At 41.1% G+C, this 23,549-nt stretch overlaps 1 long non-coding RNA gene and 1 pseudogene across 1 annotated transcript; one reads left to right on the top strand and one right to left on the bottom strand.

Moving 5' to 3' along the window:
* Positions 1-10,927: 10,927 nt before the first annotated feature.
* On the top strand, positions 10,928-14,151 carry LOC146968474 (uncharacterized). Its single transcript, XR_015034255.1, has 3 exons — positions 10,928-11,001; positions 12,310-12,353; positions 13,733-14,151. It is a non-coding gene; the product is annotated as an uncharacterized LOC146968474 (long non-coding RNA).
* Positions 14,152-17,649: 3,498 nt separating this feature from the next.
* LOC146968475 (uncharacterized) lies at positions 17,650-21,363 on the bottom strand (annotated as a pseudogene).
* Positions 21,364-23,549: the final 2,186 nt, after the last annotated feature.

Here is a 23,549-nt window from a genome sequence, read left to right on the forward strand (position 1 = left end):
GTCCCTTGTGTTTCTTCCAGACTGTTTGAAAGAGTCTGACTGAGATTGATAGACAAGAAAAGCTGCGGCTGATCGATATCTAATTAAATAGTTTCCTGTGTGAGTCAAACTTCAGACTTTATGAAGTGAAGTTCCTAAAAACCCTCGTTAATCATCTCTCATCTCAAAAAGCAGCGTCATGGAGGTTGGGGGTCTGAGCGCGGAGCAGCAGATGGTGGTTGGACTGGGCAGCTCCCAGTGGCCTCACGCCTTCAAGCTGCACACACTCACAAAGTCAGAAACTCAGGAGAAAGAAGTTTAGTGAGTTTTAGTTTGTTCGGGGCTGAGTCAGAACACGTAGGCGCAGTGAAAGTCTGAGACCGACCGGCGAAATTAGAGCATCTCGCCTGCCAAAAACTATTCCTGTGCTTTCAGTCTCTTTACCGTATGTGGCCGCGGTCTGTTCACCGTTCACCGGGGGAGAATTAACTCTCACTCAGTCAACAACAGAGAAATAAACAAACAAACAAAGAAACAAACAGATGATCCAGTGTATCGCTTCAGGAAATGTCTCATACACAACTTGTCATTTATCAAGAAGTGACACTGAAATTACAGTTTCTCGCAAAACGAAATGAGTTCTGCAGAAAATGAAATAAAATTAAACTCCCACTCCTGCACACACACACACACACACACACACACACATACGTTTTTATTGTATACTTTCCAGTGTTAACCCGCAAGTCTGAGAAGAGTCAGTCAGTCAGTGAACTTTGTCCCTGCCAGAACTTTTACACCTCGTCAGGTTTTACACACTTAGTTAGTTGGATACTTTAATAATCCTGCATAGGAAATTATGGGGACATATTCCGTATTTCAGTAGCCTACTTGTTGGGACCGTGTGTTGAATCTCCATGGAAACCAACAGCAAATAAACTGATGTAACTTGAAAAGTAACTTGAAACCCTAAAGTAATCTGACAGCAACCAGATAAAACAAGCTGGTGGAGGCGTGGCCGAGTTTCGGCCCCAGTGGCCACATGAGGTACTGCAGTGGAAATCCTTCACCAACGACAAAACAACACAAACTAGTCAATAAAAAAGAAAGTTTGTCCAGATTTTTTCAACAGTTTTCCAAACATGTCAACATGGACATATAGACGCTATCTTCATACAATAAATGTCAATGTACTTTTATTTTCTCAGAACTTCCTTGTATTAACTTGCCATGTGGAGATGACCTGATTTTTGTTTGTGCCTATAAACAAAAGCAGGTTCTTTTATACTATTATTTTTCCTCTTATGAATACTCTTGTTTTTTCTTCTTTATTATTATTTTTTATTATTCATGATAAAAGCTTTGTGGCTTTGATGTTACTTTGTGTATTTGTGGGTGAGTGTGATTTTGTGTCGTGATCTGACTACATATTAAAAAATAAGAAAATAAAGAAGCATTAAACTGCAGAAATAAAGTCAAATATTACCTTCAGCTACTGTGAATTTCTGTATTCATGAGTATTTGACCCAGATTAACTCTGCACTATGTTACAAATATCAAACATTATACAAAGAGATACACTTTTGATGATCAAATAGAGACAAAATATGTGAGGTTATTATATGAAACCATGAACAGTGTTGCTGAATAACCTAATACACAAACGTATTGGCAAATGTGAATAAAAAACAAGCTCTAACAGATAAATTTGCATCACATAAATTAAATACAATTGGAGCAGCTTGACTATTTGAAGTGTTTATAACATAAACTATTCAACCTTCACAATAAAAGCCTCCACTAAATCCACATAAGACTTTAGAGGAGCGTGTGGTGTAAACTGTGAAGTCCGTCTGGACACGGTGTTCGGTCCTCCATCACCGCAGAGAGACTTGAACTCTGCAATTCACAGGTGGGAGAGCGTCACACCAGCTGTGTCATCGCTTCTTCACACACAACACACATACACACACATACACACACAACACACACACACATACACACACACACACATACACACATACACATACACACAGCTGTGGCCTCTCTCCATTTCACAGCTCTGTGATGCAGCCAGTCATCGGGGCCTCGGGGGATATTTCAACACTAACACACTAAGATATTAGCACAGGAATACTTACACAGAAACACACTCTCACACTCACTCACACACACACACACACACACACACACTCCAGCTGATTCAGTGAGCACGCTGCCCGAGGGCGTTGAGCTCCCTCCTGCTCTCACTCTCGCTCGGCGCTGACAGGATCAGCGATGGTGCCGACTCACACTCGCCGACAGAAACCCGACACAGCGAGACGCCGCCACGCAACAACACAACACAACACTCACCTTCAGAAAACGGTCGGAGGTTTTCACACCACAACATCTTCACTCTGCTCTTACATCTCTATAAACACACACACAGATTTACATAAGAAGAAGCTATTTTTATTGTGAAAGAGAGCGAGGAGCCTCTTAGACACGACATCAAGGTCGAGACGCTGACACGCTAACGTAGTGTTAATTAAAGACTTGGTGATAATATAGAGTGAAGATGTTTGAAGGCTTCACCTCGGCTCTAGGAGATTGTTTCAGGGTCACGGTTTTCATTGACACATCACAGATCAAACAGTGAAGATGAAATGAAACCAACGAGTGGAGAGAAAAGCATCACAACTCCTCTGGTTTGTGTCAAAGTGTTTGTTTACATCACTTCGTCTTGTTGCTGCTGCTGTTGTTCACTTGGAGAAGTGGCTGCAGACTCTGAGACACTGCACCGTCTGCTTTAATGATACTTGTTCTACTGCACCAACAACACGCCAGACTGACCAAGCTGCACAAAGATAAAGTGTAAAATCCTTCAAAATCATTTTTCCGGAGAGGTGGACCGTGGAGAGAGCACAGGGCTGCACCAAGGCCAGCGGCAGACAGCGAAACACCAGACAGGAAATACAAGTTCTTAGTAACTATCTGCCCCAAAATGTTACAAGTTCTTCTTTCACCAATGAACAAATGAATGAACGAATGAAGGCACTTGAGTCCTGACAAATGTCCTCACATGGACAATGAAGTATATCCTGTTCAGTATTGTTACACAGTCCTGTTGATTAATAGATGTGGGTGTGTATGTGTCCAACAAAGATTTTGCCACGTTCGTCACAAATCTAGCTCTTCTTTACTTTTGGACAAGCTAACAGGAATCGAAAAAACAAAAGGGTTAAACTTAAAGGGATAGTTCAACATTTTGTCAAATTGGCCCATTGCCATAATCCCTATAGTCATAACAGTAGGTTCGTTACCTTTAATTGTCGGTGCAAGCTATTTTTAGAACGGCGGAGCAGAGCCGTGAGCTGCTCAGAGCAGGTAAATACAGAGACTGCTTGATGAAAAACTGCCCCTGAAGGCAACGCGCATCAGCGGTTTTGCATGTATTTCCCTCTAAAACAACTCTGTCTGGTAACGTTGTGTTATTATCTCATAGCGTGGTGAATGTGCAGGTCACAACTTGTCCACCAGAGCGTTGTGGAGTTGTTGGATTGTGTATTTGATGAGTTTGATGAGGGAAACCAAGAAATCCCATAATGAGCCTCCGTAGCGTAGCTCTGAGCAGCTCACTGCTCTGCTCCGCCGTTCTAAAAATAGCTTGCACCGACAATGGGTCAATTTGCCAAAATGTTGAACTATCCCTTTAAGTTCAGGAGAAGCTACAACGCTGATTGGATAGATGTGATGTTGCAGAGACGAAAACTCAAACTCTCTTCCTGTCGTATCGGTAAATTCTTGCTTAACCAACCGATCAATTAGCCGTCGTTAGCGACATTAAAGACGAATCAGAAAAGAAACATCACAGCTGGTGTGAAACGACAAAGACCAACAATGTTCAGACATTCGGAGGCATAAAGAACAAAGAGAGTTGTACCTTCACACAGATCCCAGACCTGCAGCGTCTCTCAGTCAAATGTTGTGATGCCGTGATGAGTTCACTTCCCTAAAATTAGACAGCTTCGTTTTTGAAAAACGCCAACACCTGCTCCCCGCTGCTCATAATCACCGCTGACCTAAAAATACACGTCCTCCACTTTTTAAAGACACACTCACTCCACAATTAACACCCTCCCCTCCCCCTCCCCCTCCCTCCTCCCCCCGCCGCCACATGTAGCCGTGATGATAAGAGATAATGATGAGATAATGGAGACTAATGGAAGTTTAATAAGATGCTTTGGCCGTCAAAAGCTGCTGCTTCACTTCCTCACAGTCCATCAGAGGAAAAAAAAAGAAAAGCAGTTTAGACGATGTTCTTGAGTCTCGATGTGTTTTTACTTTTCGCCACTGCAGATGTTGAACTCGACTCGACAAGTTCAAGTTTGTTTCTCACAGTCTGAACTTTGAGCTTCTGTCTCGTCCTGACAAAAACAACTCATGGGCCCGTTGTGTCTCTTTTGCCTCTCCCAGAAAAAAACTGGATCAGTTCAAGTGTTTTATTTTCTTCTCCTCGCTGCAGTTTACTGTCACTGATTTTTATATATAAAAACTTTCTGCTGTGTGAAACGTCTTCTTGACATGTGTGGAGGCTTCACCAGGAGACATTCACACACCCTGAGGATGAATTATAACTTCACCGACTCTTCACCAGCTTCACTCAGGAAACTTTATTCGTCTGATACTTTTACATTCAACCTCCACTGTGTTGTGTTTTTACTTTAGTAGGCGGATTTTGACATTTTAAAAAGATAGAGTCATGAGTCAGATCTTATTCTATTCATTATCAACTCTTTGTTGTTTGTATGTCCACACAAAGGAGCAAATCCAGGCAACAAGTCCTCCAACTCATACGCCCCATAATGCCGTTTGTCCATACACTCGAATACGACCCATTGGAGCGTTTTACCACCGCCCTGGCGTTTCCAAAAAGCACCCCCTATCGGTGACATGCGGACAGATACTTTTACCGAGCAGAACCGAAAGCAGATGATTTATTTGGTAGCCGACCTTAATGAGCTAACCAAGGTAAGTAGTCAGTAATTATTAATTAATTAATTTTATAACAAAAGACTATGTTGTGAGTGCGACTAGTCCTTGCGGGTTGTCATTGTTATTGTGTTTTAATGATGTTTCAACTGAGATTAGTAGCCTATACTTAATTAAGTAATTTGTTTACCGACTGAGTCCGGCTAATAGTTAGCACGGACACCGTGACTTTTCATGAAACTACACAACTGTGTGCAAAACTATAAATGTGTGCGTTAATCCCTCGTATTAGACGAAATATTTTTCGACAAATGTTTTATAGACGACGGTGCGTGTGACGGTAAGGGACGAGGAGTAGATAACTGTCGATTTTCTGACACAATATTATAATATAGCCTACCATGTTATTTATTTTACAAACGTATTATTATGTTTAAATGGACACTTAATTATTGTTTTATTTATTTTGGCGATGATTATGTGAAGCTGGAGCATAAATGTCGACTTGATCGCTATATTGACAGCAGTGAAGAGGCAGCTAATTATTGTTACATGAATCTAAATCGGCACCATGCCTGTAAAAAATTAAGGTGGAAAATTTCAGGCCTATGAGAGGTAAAGATGGTAGTTAAACAGACTGACTGTGACTGTGCATAATATCAACCTCTGTGATGATGTCTAGGCATCACGTTTAGTCACATATGTTAAAAACAAAACAACAACAGTAACATTAATAAATGATTTTCCATAATCACAATAGCTTAAATCTGATGGAGAATCAAAGGAGTTTTTGCAACATCTGACACCATTCAGCTTCTTGTGACTATGTGTGCATTCTTTTCAGATAATGGTAGGCTATCTGTTGCATATTGGTTGGTTATATGATTATTCTGACATTTGATTTATTATGTCCACTAGAGCTCAGTTTCTTAGGGCTACCACAACTTTTAATTTATTGAGTTCATAAAATGAATAGGGAGGACCAGGTCCTTAATATTAGCCTACTAAACGCATTGAAAACCAGCACATTGGGTTGCTGTGTTGACCAGTTTTATAAGGTTGATGACACTCCCTGCAGTGTTCCAATTATTAATTTATGTTTCTTCTCCAGATGCCAACTCAAAAAAAATGTGTGTTGTGTGAGGAGACAATTGGCGTGGCAAGCAAGACTTGCCACCACTGTGGTGCAAAGCAGCCCCTGAAAGAGAAGCTGCAAAAGAAAAAAGAAAAAATTACAACTGGGTGGAAAGAGCGGCAGAAGAAAAACTGCAGCTTAAATGAAACATATGATTCATCACATTTACTGGTAAGTTTTTCTTTCAAATGCTTTTAAATGTTTGTTATTCCATGTCAGTTTCATCTACTCCACCCCTGGTTTATATTTTCTTTTGGGCATTTTATTTTTCAACTAAATCAACATAAACCTGACCACAATCTTTTATGTGGACAGTTCAATTCAAGAATATTGTGTAAGAGGCAGAGTACACTGAACAAGAGAGACACGTACGTCGGATTCGCGGTAGCCACTGGCACTGGTTGAGAGGAGCATCTGTCTGCTACTGTGTCATTCCCAGAGAAGCACATTATGTGAATTTGTTACTGGTGCTGCCACCTTTGCCGTGCAGCCCAGCACAGGGCGCTGGTCTGTGACTGAGAGGAGCAGGGGGGACCGGGCTTGAGCTCAGTCTCTGGAGCTCACCACGGTTTCCGACCTGTGCAGGGAAGTTACAGAGTGCAGTTTCAGCTGATGCGACCCCGCTCAGGCTGTAGCGACTGCACCATTGTTATTAACAATTTTCTACCACTTCATTGAGTTTAGAAACATTCACATTGTTTAAGGTTGAAAAACTATATAGCTGCTTTAAGGCCAGTTCAGACCATAGATTCACAAGACAACAACTTCAACTATGTGCACCCTCTTGCAACTCAATGCCCTTACAAAGCCTTGCAACTGTACAGTTCACTGTGGCACAGAGTTGAGACTAGTTTATGTGACGTCACATCAAGCACACCACAGTAGCTCAAGCAGACATAATGTTTATTTATGCAAAAATATTTTTCTATGGGAGCTGCTTTGGTGTGCAGTTACAAAGTTTGAGACAGTCTGCACACTCTACCTGCAATTGAACAGGTTTAAAACGTGAGCCGGCATGAGTCGAGATGCAACAGGATCATTCACACTGCTGCAACGCCCCTGTGCACCGTTCTTAAACTGCTTTGTTGCGTTGCATAATATTTGGTCAGACTTTAGACTACTATCCAGGGACACATACAAATCTTTGCATTGTTATGTCTGCGTGCAGTTCAAAAAGAGCTAGGGAGCTGCCATTTGCCATTTCGGACATTGCTACTGTATTCAGAAACAGTTCATTTGTAGCAGTAGCTACTTATAGCGTAAGTCAGCAGAATGTTTTTGTTAATATAAGTCCTAAATAGTCCTATTTTCCGTCAGCAATCACTTACATAGAGGGTTTGGGCCAAAACACGGGTCTGTCAGTCACTGCTCTGCTGTAAACCAGGAGAAAACTTTCCTTGTGGGATACAAGTGTTATCCAATAAGGAGAGAGAACGGCATGAAGGGCTGTGTGTGCAGCCAAGTGATGCGCCTGAATGTGGTGACGTAGCACGAGGACCAATAGATGTCTGACGAGGGCGGGGGCTGCTAAATCCATCGGCTGACAAGAAGTTATGGTGCGTTCAAGGCAACCCATAACTCGTGATTTTCTGACCTGTGAAGTCATACCAGTTCGATCTGGTACGAGTTCACGGGTCGGAAGTTACGAGTGGCCGTTATAGTGACTTTCACAGGCAACAGGTCGGAAAACCAGGAGTTGCGGGTTGCCTGGAACGCTACAAAGTCGTAAGTTGTGACTTGAAGCTGTAACTTACGGTTTCAAAAGCCTGCCTTGAACACAGCATTAGCTAAAACGACCGGATCACTGACTTCTGCTTTAACTCTAACCTTTAAAGAATCGTGGATCTGTCAAAATAACAATGCATAAAACATCAACTTTTCTGCATATATATGTATATTTATGTAATCCAATTAATTGCATGATTTTGTGTCTTGTGTCTTCCAGCTCCACAAGTGGGAACTTTTGGAGAGGCACCCCATCCTCTTCCTAGGAAAAAAAAAAGGAAGGGGCTTTGTGTCAGAGTGGCTGTGTCCATGGTACAGTGAGAATGAGATTGTGAAAGCTTCCATCCAAGCCATGGAACGTATTTATGAGAGACTTCTCAATGGTAATGTATATAAATGTGCAATAACTCAAACACATGAAAGTGTTCAGGGAGACACTGATTACATTACTTCTCCACTGCCCCATCAGTTGTTTTTTGTGTCCTTTTAAATGATTAGTTTGATGTTACAATTGTAAACTGAAAGTGTGTGGCCCAAACAGCAGCAACAGAATGGCATCAATAGTCATAGGAATCAAATGTTATTTAGTGGTGAGAATAAGAATAGTTGATTGACAATATGGTCTTGGAGTAATTTGCTAAATCATGAATTTGGCAACATTTGCTAATCAGAAGGGATGGGAAAAGAGTAAATAACAATAATAATAGTAAAATATTTTCTTGAAAAGCTCCTTTCAAGCCACTCAAGGACACTTTTTAGAAAAGAACATCAAGCTAAAATCATTAATAAACAACAATCAATAAGGTTTGCTACCTTACTTAGAGGTTGGAGGTGTGCAGCCATTTAACAGGTCACTGTGGCTGTTCCTGACTGTTGCATTACTCTGCAATGTTTAAACAGATCTACTGTTAAAAGAATGACAAAAAATAGGCATTTTCTGTTTTGTAGAGATGTTTTCTATCTCCTACCCCCTGACAGTGTCATGCATGTATGCTGATGTGTCTGGTCACTGAGGGCTGCGCTAACCAACATAAGCACACTAACTGCCATGTAAAAATTGAATTGAAGAATGTAGAACTCTGTCAAGGCCAAGTGTCCCTTCCTCTTTGCAAATTTCCAACCGCAACCATTATGTATGTCCAGATAAATTTCAAAAATATTAGGACTACAACCATGTTTACAAAACAGTAGATGCACTGTGTACAATCATGTGAACACAAACAGACTGGTATGATTTTCAAATCATAGAATTGTCATATGTAATGGGAAATATCACTAAGGTAACATATCAGAAGTTGAAACTGAAGCTGAACATCTGATTTTACACATCATTTCTTTGTTTTCTTATAATATAGGCAAGACTGTTCGGATGGAAACATCACATTGAGTGCTCGAACACTGATACCACCTGTCTCTCTCTCGAGCTCACACACCCGTCTTTCTCACTCTCTCTCTCTTGCTTGCTCCCACACTCTAAATTTGGGCCTAAAGTTTTATTTACAATAACTACGAGATGCATTCTTCATCTATTGCACAGCACGCACACACACACACACACGCACACACGCACACACACACACACGCACACACACACACACACACACACACACACACACACACACACACACACACACACACACACACACACAAACAGCAACAACAAAAAAACACAGCTGTCCATGGTGCTGTGACACACAACCCCTGAACCGTCTATACAAGCACTGATACATGTATCATGGCCACACAACAATGGGACATTTTATGCGGCATAATTAATGGCACAAACTCTAACTTGTCATTGCTACACTGTCAAATGGACAGTGATGTTGTGCATGCAGTCTAATAAGTGGGATCAGGAAAAAGGATGGATGGAGAATAACCAAATCTTATGACAACTGAAGAAGTTGTTTATTCAAGTGTTTCGTTTCTTCAGCGCATAAAAAGACACAAATGAGGTCATGAATCTATGAGGGAAAAAATAACATGATTCCACAGTTAGTTGACTATGGGCAAATCTGTTGTTGAGGACACCCCTAATCAAATACTTGTTGCATTTTCCTATGCAAATTAAAATGCTTATACCAAAGTCTACATCACAGTTTCCTCTTCCCCACAGTGATAACGGCACCTGTACCAGACACTGCAGAGGGCGAGAGTACAGCAGCAAATTCAGAGGATCCTCCCATGTCCACCTCCGAGACTCCTCCTGTCTCCTCCTGTCCTGTGTCTCTCTCTCCCCAACTCCTCCTGTCTCCTCCTGTCCTGTGTCTCCCTCCCCAACTCCTCCTGTCTCCTCCTGTCCTGTGTCTCTCTCCCCAACTCCTCCTGTCTCCTCCTGTCCTGTGTCTCTCTCCCCAACTCCTCCTGTCTCCTCCTGTCCTGTGTCTCTCTCCCCAACTCCTCCTGTCTCCTCCTGTCCTGTGTCTCTCTCCCCAACTCCTCCTGTCTCCTCCTGTCCTGTGTCTCTCTCCCCAACTCCTCCTGTCTCCTCCTGTCCTGTGTCTCTCTCCCCAACTCCTCCTGTCTCCTCCTGTCCTGTGTCTCTCTCCCCAACTCCTCCTGTCTCCTCCTGTCCTGTGTCTCTCTCCCCAACTCCTCCTGTCTCCTCCTGTCCTGTGTCTCCCTCCCCAACTCCCCCTGTCCCCTCTTGTCAAACGCATCCACAGAAAAACAGAAGAAAGAGAGGGATGAAGCAGATGAGTGGTATGTATGTGTTTGGGGTAATCAGTAGTCTTATTATCACAATATGAATATTTGTCAAACTGTTTCAGTGAAAAGAGTCTCATTCTAGCTTTTTCTCAGCCCATAACTTGCATCATTGTTTGATTGGCCATTATTTCTTCAAAGGAACATAACATATGATAGCAAACTATTTAGTGGAAACTAAGGGGTAAACATGAAGTTAAACACCTGTAACTCCTTGATGGGACAGTTCTGCTGATGTCATCCAGCATCATAAGGACTTAAAGTCAAATCTAAATGTAGTTATATAGCCCAAAATCAAATCCATAAAATCAATGACATTTTTCTCAATCCAGTTTTGATTTTGAACTCTTTGTCAGAGAAAATGTCTGTTTAGATGTCTGTCAATAAACCATTGCCTTTTTTTATTCATTTCAGAATGTCCCGTTCATCAAGGCTCAAGCAGTTTCCCCTACAAAAAAATACTGAGACAAAGAATCAGGGAGGTATGTTTCAAGGCAGATTTGAAACGACTGATAACGAAAATATCTCTGTGGCACCATCAATTTAGGGGTTTCCATTTCCTTTCAATACCTATGTTAAAGAGGAACTAAGCAGGATTTCTCCCGTAGCTATGCTACATTTTTGCCTTAATTAAAAAGCTCCAGAGTAATTTTGATAGTTAACTACATGACTTGTGACTTATTACAAGTGACAACGTAGGCTGTCTGTCTTCACCTGTCATCTCACGGCTGAAAACCAAGTGTAGTTTCTCACTCGCCGCCCCAATGTCCCACTCTCGTCTCTGTGGCACCGTGACACAAACGCACTCCGTAACCCGTAATCTTTTCTTTAAGACGGTTAAGACTATACAAACACACGTTACGTAACATCGTATATGTTATGTAACGTTATTCACCGCTCCATTTATTGATTTTTTGGCGGCTTTGTTGTAAAAAGATGCACATGGGCGAGAGGAGTGTAACCAAAACAGTGGAAAAGCGAGCAGACTTGCATAGTTACCCTTTAATTGGTGTTGTGTTACGACTGTATCTGGCAAGACAGTGCATGTATGATAAACAATAACAAGAAATAATGTATTATATGTCTTATTATAATGAAATACATACAGTATATCATTCTTGTTGATTTTTGACTTTCCTTTCTGTTTCCCAGCTGTTATTCTGTGATAGCAAATAACCACTCAGACTAGTTGCTTTAGACAGGGCATCTCCCTACACACGAGAACTTTCTTTTTCTTTCACTTTTTCTTTTTCTTTTATTGAAATTGGATCTGTGTATTATTATTTTACTTGGAAATTTTGAAAAGGACCCCAGGAAGACTAGCCTGGCGTTTGTGCGTCGGCTAATGGGGATCCTGAATAAACAATAAACAATAAACAAAACGATCATACAGAGGAAAGTTATTATGACTTAAGTGCTGCAGAAGATATGGGGAATATGTACACATAGAAACTGCAAGAACATAATGATATTATATGAATTATGTGTGATTGGAAAGACTGGTCGGTGTAGAGAAATAAGTTTCAGAGGTGGACAGCCAGGCTGCTGCTTGTGTGAGCTGTCCTATTGTGCTTCACTGCAGCTCTTGTCTCCTGTGTGTCCCTGGACAGCAGACTGCACAAACAAATATCAAATCACAACACTCCTCTGTTATTCTCACTGACTACTATTACACTTTACTATCTGATTTCACTTAGACATAGGTTTGCATTTACAACAGCATGTAGCCTATATTAGCCAATGTGCTTTGACATCGTAAAGAAAAATTCTCTTTTTCTTTATATTTTAAGGGCCGTGTGGAGGTGTTGGTGCAGTGGCATCCTTGCTCTGGATGGTATGTATCTTATTCAAAGTTGACTATTGTTTATTTTTGTTCTTTTAAGTATATTTATTTGGCATCACTGCCCATATAGTTAAGTGGAGAGAGAGACAAGAAACATCTGATGGTGATGGAGCAGCAGAGGATGGACTCATTGATGGCGGTATAGGGGATCATCATCATTGCCTTTGGCAGGTTGAGCTTCCTCAGATGCCTCAGGAAGTACATCCTCTGATGGGCCTTTTATGTAAAGGACCTGATGTTAAGATCCCACTGGAGGTCCTGGGTGATGATGGTGCACAGGAAACAGAAAGACTCAGTGCAGACTTGGGGAGTCACAGGGTGATGGGGGCATGGGTGGGTGCACTCTCTGCACTCTCTCTAATGTCCAGATCCATCCCCACCATCCTCAGAGCATTGAGCTTCAGTTCTTTCTGGCTCAACGCTCTGAAGACAGTGGAGATGTTTACCATTAAAACCTCACTACACTCAATAAGGTTCTTTACATGACAGCAGATTAACTGAGTAGCCCTTACACCAAATAACTAGCAACGCTGCAGTTGGTCTTAAGTGCTATGTAATATTTAATAAGCAATCTGGTGTGCTTGACATTGTGACTGTTGGGGTTAGTAAACCACTGTAGTGATTTATTTAAGTTTCATTAGCACTTAATGTCTACACCTTGTAGGTGCCTCGCTACATAGTACATACTATGTACATTGTGTCCTACATGCATACTGTGTTACATAATGGACTATTTTATCTAACCTGGCTACACAAATTTTTCGTGTCATCTTCAATTTTAGGCTGTTGTATACATAAGAATGTGGCTCTTTTTACCAGGTACTCTGATTACAAATGCCTACACATCAGAGGACTCAATGTGTCATTTGATATTTTAGTGTCAGGATAGTACATTTTCCAGTCAATTTCAAACAATATAACAGTAATAATGAATGAATTAATTAATGATTTTTTTTACTTTCGTGTAATGTCACCACTGTGGTCCATCCCATAAGGGATTACAAGACGCATTTCAGACAAATACAAAAAAAAGACTGGACAGTCCTTCCTGTTAGTGTTACCTGCCACACAGGTGTGACAAATAAATAATGTAAGATTACTTTCACACTTTTTCTCCTTTATTTGACATCTCATAGGGAGATAGATAGCAAGCGGGAGGCAGAGATAGGGGGAATGACATGCAGGAAAGGTCTGACCGGCACGGGACTCGAACCGGGGACGCCTGCGTTGTGGACTGTAGCCTCTATATGGGGCAGCCGCTTTCACTACTACGCCACGCACCACCCCTATATATCGCTCTTTGACTCATTGCCCAAGCCTTTGTAATATTTGCAATCTAATGTAATGCTGTCTCTCTATCTGTCTTACAGTGGGACAAAGTGGAAAAACTCCTGGGAACCAAAAGACAACATTCAAAATTAAAGCTACAAGCAGCTGTGATCGGCCCTCGCTCACCCATGGAACCACGGTGGCCTGAGGCTGTTGTTCATCTCCATTGTTTGCGTTTGTGGGAAGATTGGTGGCTGTGTTGAGGTTGCCACTATATTTTAAAAAATCTTCATTCAGTTTGTCGTATGTTCCTGTTGTAGGGAAAGAGAGAAAGGCTTTGTATTTGTTCCAAGTAGAACCGCAGAGGTTATAGGACTGAAGGGAACTTTGAAGTGGATCCAGGGAGAGAAGAGTTTTTACTTTGTTTACTACTCAATTCCTGTGTTGCTTTGTTTGCCAAACAAGGAAATTTGATGGGGTATGTGGAAAATAACATTGGATCTTTTCATACCTTTTCCCCAGTTGTCCTACGCTTTTTATGTTCATGAATGTGTTGTCTAACCTCTTCATTAATTTTCATAATGTCAACTTATATTAGTAGACCTATTTTCCCTGTTCTATTGATGAATGTGAATCCATTTAATAAATGTTATTTTTTCTCCTTCCACGGCTCTGTTTTTTTCGACTACAGATGGTGTGCAAACTAACTGGCGTAAAACCTGTATGTGTTTTGAATGGGATGTCTTGGGAGGAAAGCTAACATAGCTGGATTGTACTCACTTGTAAATTAGTTTGTTCATAGAGCAAGAATAAAACAAACAAACTTGTCCAGCCAGTTTGAACATGATTGTGGGCTACAAGACTTTGCGTGAGTGAGGCCACCTTAAGGGTCAAACAGTAAAGCTCAGATTCTTACACTAAGGTGCACTAAGACATCAAAGGGGAGATGTGTCAACATTGGCTATAGTGCATTAACATGAAGATAAGGATTCACACAAACTAGTGTTGTCCAGTGACAGTGAACATTATCAGACAAAATAAAAATGGGGTTTTATTTAGGCCTACTCTAAATCCACTGACAAATACTGTAGCTGTTGTGATTTTAGTTTTTGCATTATGTTTGGTTCAAGATGTCTGGTGGTGAGGACAGGAAGTAAATGGAAGGCAGTGGAGGAGGCAGAGTCACATCCAAGGCAAAAGGCTCTGGTGGAGGCCTTGGCATCAGTAAGAGCGGGCTTGGGCTAACTCTCAAAGACCCAGGTCAGCAAGGAGAGACACCAACTACTCCAGGAACAGGTTCAAGAAGGCCTGGAGGAAGACAGAGTGAGAAGGGCAGTGGGACTCAGGCAGAAGGGAGCATGGACAAGATGGGAGAGCACATTGCAGCGCAAAGTCACCTGGTCAAACATCATGCAGGGCAGACTTCTATCACATTCGGGTCCTTGTGCATGCAGTCTAGATTTCCTCCCAAACTCAGCAAACCTCCTGGGGGAAGAGTGAGACACCTCCCTTCCCCCTTTGCTCCAGAAGAGCTCAGCAGGGTGTCAGATACAATATAAATTACTAATTCAGTTGTAAATCTGTCAGATATGATTATCTTACATGTTTTTTCTTCTTCTTTTTATTTCATGGGCTGAGCCCTCAAAAGGCTCTCTGAATCTAAGCCCAGGCACAGCTGTGTCCATGAAATATGAAAATACATACTTTGTCATAGGACTACAATAAAGACATAATTGGAAAGGTCTCCACCTGGAGAATAAAATATGTGGGTTTAGGGGTTGTAAATGGCTCCTTCTTTGAACTATTGATCTTTAACCCTGACTTATGAGAATTTTTGAAGGGATGTAATTCAGCAACAAAAGGGGGTACAGAAATGGGACAAAGTGTTCTAGAAAGCTTATGAACTCAGCTGTGTGACTGTGTAGTGGATATAGTCAGCAAGTGGAAGTATTGCCCAAAATGGGAAACATATATTTTCACCCATTTTTATTATATAGGCCTACACATAGGCTATTCTGGTCACAAAAAATGTGTTTTCCACTCCCCTAAAACCCCCTAATGGATTTATTTTATTATTTATAAGCACCTATTTTAGGAAATCAGTAATCGTTGTAGAAACTACAGATCCCATGAGCTGCGACGTGTGGCTTGATACAAAGTCACCTGATATTTGTAGTTTTATCCGGTTTTCAGACGTATGTAAAACTAGGGTTGTGAAAATACACATATTGATGGCATCAAATATCTAAAGTAAAGCCGAACTAGCGACGACAGTGCATTAAGTTGATATATGTTAAGAAAAAGGTGAATAGCCTTAATTTAAGATGTGTTTAGAACCGCTCAATGCAGATTTACGCCAAATAGCAATGGAGGCTGGTTCTTCCGCTATGTAGAACCGAACATCTAGGGTTAGGATTGCTTTATATAATGAATACATTAAATATTTACTTTAGCCGAACTTGTAATGGCAGTGATTGTAGTTGGGTTAAGTTAAGAAATGACACACAGCACTGCATTTGAGTCATTTATTTGAAAATATGTCTGGCTAGTTTCGCTGCAGCTTGGTTGACCGAAACCGAACGCAGCCAATCTACGGGGGACAGGTCATAGCAATAATCGAATGCGTCCAACAACTGCGTCACTAGCCTTTCTGCCGATCTCATAAGATTTCTTTTATTAATACAGCTCAAAATGCACGTGTGTACGAGGTTTAACGAATGCATTTAATAATATGGCATTAGTAGCATTCCCTTTGATTTAAATGATTTGATGATGGGAGTTTTATTTTCACACTAATCCATCCATCCAGTCTGCACAGGGACACCCAAACTTCCCCTGGCGCTTCCGGGAGGATCCCAAGGGGCATGTCCTAGGTCTTCCCCGGGATCTCCCGGCGGGGATGATGATGATGATGATTATTATTATCATTATCACGAATAATAATTTAATACAAGTATCACCATTGTTTTTATTATTATCATCATCATCATCATCATATTGTTATTATTGTAATTATTATTATCAATAACAATAATACAACCACAATAATAAAATCTACACTATATTCTATCATCTATCATTACCACAAGTGGACTTAAGACACAACAGACACAGTAGCAGTGGGTTAGCCAATTTTTTTTATGAAGCTGAAATCTTGATGTCATGGTTTATGTTTACATAGTGTAGATGAAAAATGCATGTCAGCAGAACCTCACCCCCAAACTATTCTCAGATCTCCAGACACAGATATTGATGAAGTAAACTACATTCACTTGCAACAATTTAGAGTTACTTCCATGAAACCTATACTTTCACTTTCCCCAACATGGACAAATGTGTACATTTCACTATACTAAAAGTGGAGTTAACCATTACTATTTTTTTCAGCTGACATTAGTGGATGCAGTGATGAACTGTCATGACAGGCAAGGGCTTTATGCAGTAATGTCTCCTACAGAATCCTGTCTGTTTTAATCCATTGTCATCTGTCTACAATTCTTCTTCTGAACTGCTATTGTGCTGTTCACTCTCCTCTTCCTCTTCTTCTTCCCGATCTTCTTCTCCAAGGGGGTGGATCGGACTACACGCAGGCGTAGCTCACAGTCGGCCATATGAGGACGGGCAACTTGCTCTGACTCTGGCTGCAGTTACAGTGCAGTAGATAGGTGATCCAGTCATCTGCACTAAAAAAACGATTCATAACTCTGTGAAAAATAAATCAGTATGTAGCTATTTCTTTAACTATTTGCATAATGTCACTATAATGTTACTTTTACAAAAAAAAATACATTATTAAAATTATCTGTGATTCTAAATATGCTGCACCATAACTGCATAAACGTTCATAAAAATCAAACCGTTTTGAAATCGGACAAAAACTGAGCAAGTTATGGTCATTATAGCAGAACATGCAGCATAGGCTTAATGCTCTGAGGGAGAGAGTTGCCCTTCCCAAGATGGCCGCCGTACTGGCTACGCTTTGTCATTGGGAAACAGCTGCGGGGGAGTCATCTAGTTCTTATATATATCTATGTTCTTCTTCTTCTTCTTCTTCTTCTTCTTCTGTGTCCTCTTTGTCTTCCTCAAATGGACTGAAAGAGGAGCTTGCATCCACAAGGGCATATGTGCTGGTGACACTGTTCAGTTTCTCATTAAGAAGGTGCCGCTTGTGAAGTAGACAGCAGTGTAGTCCCCTGTATCCCTCTTCAGTCATATCTGGAGATGACACTAAAATGAAAAGAAAATTTTGATAACTAAGGCAGCTTATATTGATAATGAAGTCTGGATCATGCATTTTGAACATGTTAATCGATTTGTGACAAAAAAGGGTGTCTAGATTTGATGAAACTGCAGTAATTACATGACACTAGTGTGGTACTTTCATTACATGTCACTACATGCCATTTTACTGCTCAGTGGCACTGATTTATCATTACATAGTATTGTGTCATTGGCATTTGGGAAGTCCGAAGTCCTCAAGTCTCTAAAAAATAAAAGTCTCCTGTCTGTTCTGGTTGTAATGACCCTTCTATCATCTGCTGCTATCCGATTTGGTAAGAATACTGTACAGCAACATGTAAAAAATTCAAAGCATTTACTGTATTATCATCATCATCATCATCATCATTATTATCACCACCCCTTTATTCATTAGCATACAGTATAGATTAGTTGTTTTGCATATGATCACTTCAACAGGGTATTGCAAAGTAGTAAATGGAAAGTAAATATAATGAAAGCACACAATGCTCTGGGGAAAAAACAAAAAGACAGTTCACCTATCACACCTGTCACTGACAGAGCTGTCACTCCGCTGTTCCTCTCTCTATAGCCTGTGTTTGGCTGTACTTTGTATAAAAGGAGTTCAATATATGAAGATCTAACCTCAATCTGAATCATCAGATCATGTGGCGCTGCTCAGCTGTAGCAGTGTATTTTATAACGACAAACAAGCCAAGAAAATAATGATTGCTCACGAGTCCAAAAACACAAGTCCAACTCAAGTCTGAAGTCACTGTGTGTGCGACTTAAGTGCAATTTAAACCTGGTCATTGGTTTTAGAGAGATGTCAAAGTCACTGAGAATGCATCCTCCTTTCAGTAAGGGGAGATTGTGTGGAACCTACCGTGGTTCTTGATGTCCTGGTCAACCTGGCGAAGGAGGTTATCAAGTTTGCCCAAAGCCTTTCTCAAATATAGACAATGCTGGGTCATCTCTTTCACAACGATGAGCCTCTCCTCTTCCATTCGCCTAACCAGCATGACCTGGTCAAACAGTCGCCTCTTCAAGCGTAGACTCACCACTGTTTTGGAAAAGAGAACAGATATGAAACCATCAAAGCATTTTACTACATACAGCAGTTCAGTCAGACAACTCTGTAATGAGAACAAATCATTTATTGAGTGTAAGCACAGCATAGGTATCCTTGAGCATGGCTGCAGCAGGTTTGGTGTCAGGCTCTGTCTCACGCCTGAGTTCCACTGGATCCGAGTCAGCTCCGTTCCAGCTCCGGTACGTTTTAGCTCCGACAGACGCAGCAAATCCTCGTCCACCGGATCCGTTCCTGGTCCGTCTCTGATCCATTGCAATGCTTAGCGGAGACCAGAAGAGCTGGAGTCGCGAGATCACAGGAGAACTACTCGGAATGGTGCGGAGAGGGATCCAGTGGAATTTGTGGGTCAGTAATTCGTTACCTGAATGACCTGGTTTGCCAGACATTACAGGTAATGAAGCAGACCCCCACCGGGGATCAAGAGACAGAGCCCACAGGTGGATGCTAGGCAGCAGCCAGATGTAAGCAGTAGCTGCAGAGCATAGCCAGGGATGAGCAGGTAAGCTGGGGGGTTTAAATAACCCACTTCCATTTGGATGAGGAGAGCAGGTGACTGATCAGCTGATCAGGATGGGCGCAGCTTGACTCGTCTGCCTGAACTAGCTTCACATTATTTGAATTCTATGAATTTCAAAATCACAAAAAACACTTGCTTACCATCTCCTTGTGCATCCCAAGGCAGAATGACATTGTCAGAGAGACTGCACACTGCTTCAGTGTCAATTTTTTGGCTCAAATGCAGGTTCAGCATTGTAGTGCATGATTGCGTCTTTCAGTTTTTTCTTGACCTCAGCTAGTCTCCTCCTTTTTCGCTGCCTCGTTTTGTTGCTGTCTGTTTAATTAAAAGAAATATTAGGAAAAGAACTAAAAAGCATAGGCTGTTGAGTGATGTAATACTTCATACCATTTTGTCGATAGAGATCATTTTTCTTCTTTCTTATGGAATAAATCATGTCCTCTATCTCCCTCTGGAGCTCCTCCTGGCTACTGTCAGCACTACATGTAGGTCTCTCTTGAAAAACAGAAACAAGGCAAAATGTAAAACGTCATGCAGTCACATATAACAAGACCTATTATGTTGACACACACAAACACCAACCCCATTACACACCAGAGGCCGCCCACTGCTTCACATCCTCCACCCACTGCTCTGTGTCCTCCAGAGATATGTTCAGCTCCTGTTTGAGATGTTGGAGGTTGGCACCTTCCACATCTGCTCTCTGTGTGGCCTATTTTGAAGGTTTGAAAAAGAGAGATGAATACAAGAGCCCAGGGTGTAATCTCTCAATATACAGCTGTTAACAATTAATTGACAATACATCAAATAAATAAAGGTTCCTTGAAAAAAATAACTTATTCCCATATGGTCATTGGTGATCTACCCACCGCCTCCTTTATTATTTTTGGTTAGATATATCAGGGCTGTTAGATTTTTCCCAAAAATAAAATCTCAATTTTCTTCTCTCAAAAAACGATTTCTGATAACGATTTTTTGGGGAAATGACAAACTAATTTATGTGTGCTGTGTCTTTTGATATGACGAACCCACCCACCCAAGCTGAAGATCTCAGCTGTAATGGGAAAAGACCTAAACCAAGTCGAGCAGAACAGAGCTGTAACTGTGTAGTGGAAAAGGGTCACTAGTCTTTGTGGCAACAAAGTCCTCACGGTGCCTTAGCAAATGTTGACATGTTTGTTTAGAATGTGTGGTGAGAGCATTATGGGCAGAAGGAGGCGGAAGTCACTACCCAAGCGCAGCCCAGATAGATGAATGGGGGCTGTACTGTATACCCTAGTTAGATTTTTTAAAAAATAATAATTTTTGATTACTTTTCTAACATGGTCCTAACAAAATAATTGTGATTATGATTTAAAATCAATTAAACAGGCCTATCACCTAAGGGAACACATTAGCGGCATCAGGAATAAAGGGAAAGAGAGGAAAATTAGAATGCAACAAAGAGCCACAGGTGGAAATCAGACCAAGGGCTGTTTCTGAGGATTCAGTCTCAGTACTTGGGTTTCACACTCTGCATAAATGGTGCTCGATTTCAACATACAGCATAGACCCACAGACTTCTTACTTTGACAAATCTCTTTGTCAGTGTCTTGTGGAGACTCTCCTGTTTCCGATTGTTCCATGCCATGGCAAGGACCGTAATCATGTCAGCTCTGCCTGCAATAAACCAACAAACAAGAAACCTCACAGAAATTATGCAAACACAAAACTAAAATACAATTTATCATTTGATGCCATTTCCAAGCACATATTTTGCTTTTACCAACCTGACTTGGTCATATATTTTGTTGTGAGAGCAGCTCTTGACAGGAAGCTGTTAACTTGTTCGACCTCCTCACCAATTGTGTTTCCTGCACCCTCCTGGTTTCTCCCCCCCCAAGTCACCTATTCCAAAAACAGACAATAAGATTAAGACATTTGAATTAGAGTCATGCTTTCACATCCAACCTATTTGGTTAAGCTCCTTGTATGTTTGCTTGGTTAATGTGGTTCATTGGAGATGCCGACTGAGCTCTAGTACAGATTAAACGACCCACATCGATATGAGATGGTTATCTTGGTCCTATACCAATTTGACTCTTATCTGGTTCACATTGCAAACGCACCTCTTCAGACTTCCAAGAACATGTGAGCATGTTAGTGCTATTGTACATGCTTAACATTTCTTTTGCTCAGTCATTTGGGGGCAGCATGCCTTCCTTTACAAGGCATAAAACAGTGTAGGATTTCCAAGCTGTTTCCTGTACATTCAGCATTATGATGCTATACTGTTCAGATAATCATGATGGTTATGAGAAAATGAAAACTGTGCTTTTGACATAGGTTACGTCTTTGTCAGAGATGTATACACTAGTCGTGAAGACAAGGCCTTGTTCCTGTGTTTACTTTCTTGCTCCTGGACACACCTGACCTACACACGGGCATGATGTGCACACAGAACAGCACTTTAAAAGCATGTAATGTACATCTCTGATCCTACAGGAAACATAATAAATGCATAGCACAATTACATATAATAATCAAAATCATTTCATGGATGTGAACTAACATATCTGAGCTTGAAGAGATAAAAAATAAAGCTACAGTATATTTATAGTGGAAGAGAAGAGGTAAGAGACTTGAAAATCAGTGTGATACAAACATTTAACTTGCCACTGTACCTCACATTTTCCGGTGTGAACTTTAGCATGCATAACTGAGAGAAATGGCTTCATGTCTACAAGAGGCTCCAGCTCTGGCAACTTCTCTGCCATTTTTTTCAGGTATGGCCAATATCTGTAATAGAAAAAACACCACAGCATTTGAGGTTCATAATGGTAAGGACACAAAGGAGGACTTGGAGTGAAAAGGTTGGTATTGGTAGTGTTGAGTCTGTGTGTTCATACGTCTGATGTTTTTTTTTTTCCACCACAAAATGAGTGTGGTCTGACCAGTGTAACAAAGCTCTGATAACTCATGCAAGAACTCAGTACTAACGGCCACACCTGCGGAAAATACAGATTTATGATGAGTAAACGGTTGTGACTACCTGCATGTGATGTCCATACAAAAGAACGTCGCGTTTGCCTTTTCACACAATTCTTTCTGCAAGAATAGCGGATAGGCATATATTTCTCCCCGGTAGTGGTTGAGGCCTTGAAGCAGTGTTCCATGGCGACAGACAGCAATTTGGAGCCCCTCCTCATCCACCTTTGCTAGTGATTTGTGGGACTCAGCTCTGGCTGCTGTGAAAGTTGCCGGCCCACAAACATCACGACCGGTGCTCTGAAATTATATACAATGTGTTACACGTAATACTGGGGCAAAAAGTAAAGAAGAATTAGATGGTTAAAAACATCCTTACAACTGTCATCATGCTCCGGATTGTGTCAACAAATGCTGACACCTTACAATCCTCTGCAATGAAGACTCCATCAAATAGGGATGGTTCATCTGTTCTGGTACATTAAAAAAACAAAGTGTTTGACAACATAGTCACACATCCACAAACATTAAATATTGTCTCTAGAATTTGTGAAAATGCCTATCATGAGTTAAATGTATTGGCAGTGAGGTCCAGTATAGATCAATTACTGAAATGAGAAAGTGATTCTACTAACCCTTTGGACTTCTTGTACCGATAATGCTTCCTATTCCCATCCACTGATATTGCCAGCATATCTGGTGTGCACGCTGGGCAGACGAATGGCTCCACCTGGCACAAGTCGTCTTTCTTGAAGTCACAGAATGAAAATTCCTTGAAGGCTCGGTGGAAGGAATCGCAAGAAATACTACCCATCTGGAGAGAAGGATACAATACAAGACTTTGATATTTGGAATGTAAAGAAATATTGGAAAGAAAAACAGATGCACTGACACCTGAGCAACAACACAGACGATTACATAGTCAGTGTAGAACAATAAGATTCAAGGATCAACAGCACACTGCAGATCTGTGCGTTTTGAATCCAGCGCAGAGCGGCCCTATCCTGTCATTCCCCCTGCTCTGCCTCCCATTTCATGTCTCTCTCTCAACTATCCTGTACATTTAAGGCAAAAGCCACCCCAAAAATACTTAAAAAAAAAC

The sequence above is a fragment of the Trachurus japonicus genome, chromosome 18, assembly GCF_045865225.1.
Source record: "Trachurus japonicus isolate A0001 chromosome 18, Traja_1.0".
Lineage (NCBI taxonomy): Eukaryota > Metazoa > Chordata > Actinopteri > Carangiformes > Carangidae > Trachurus > Trachurus japonicus.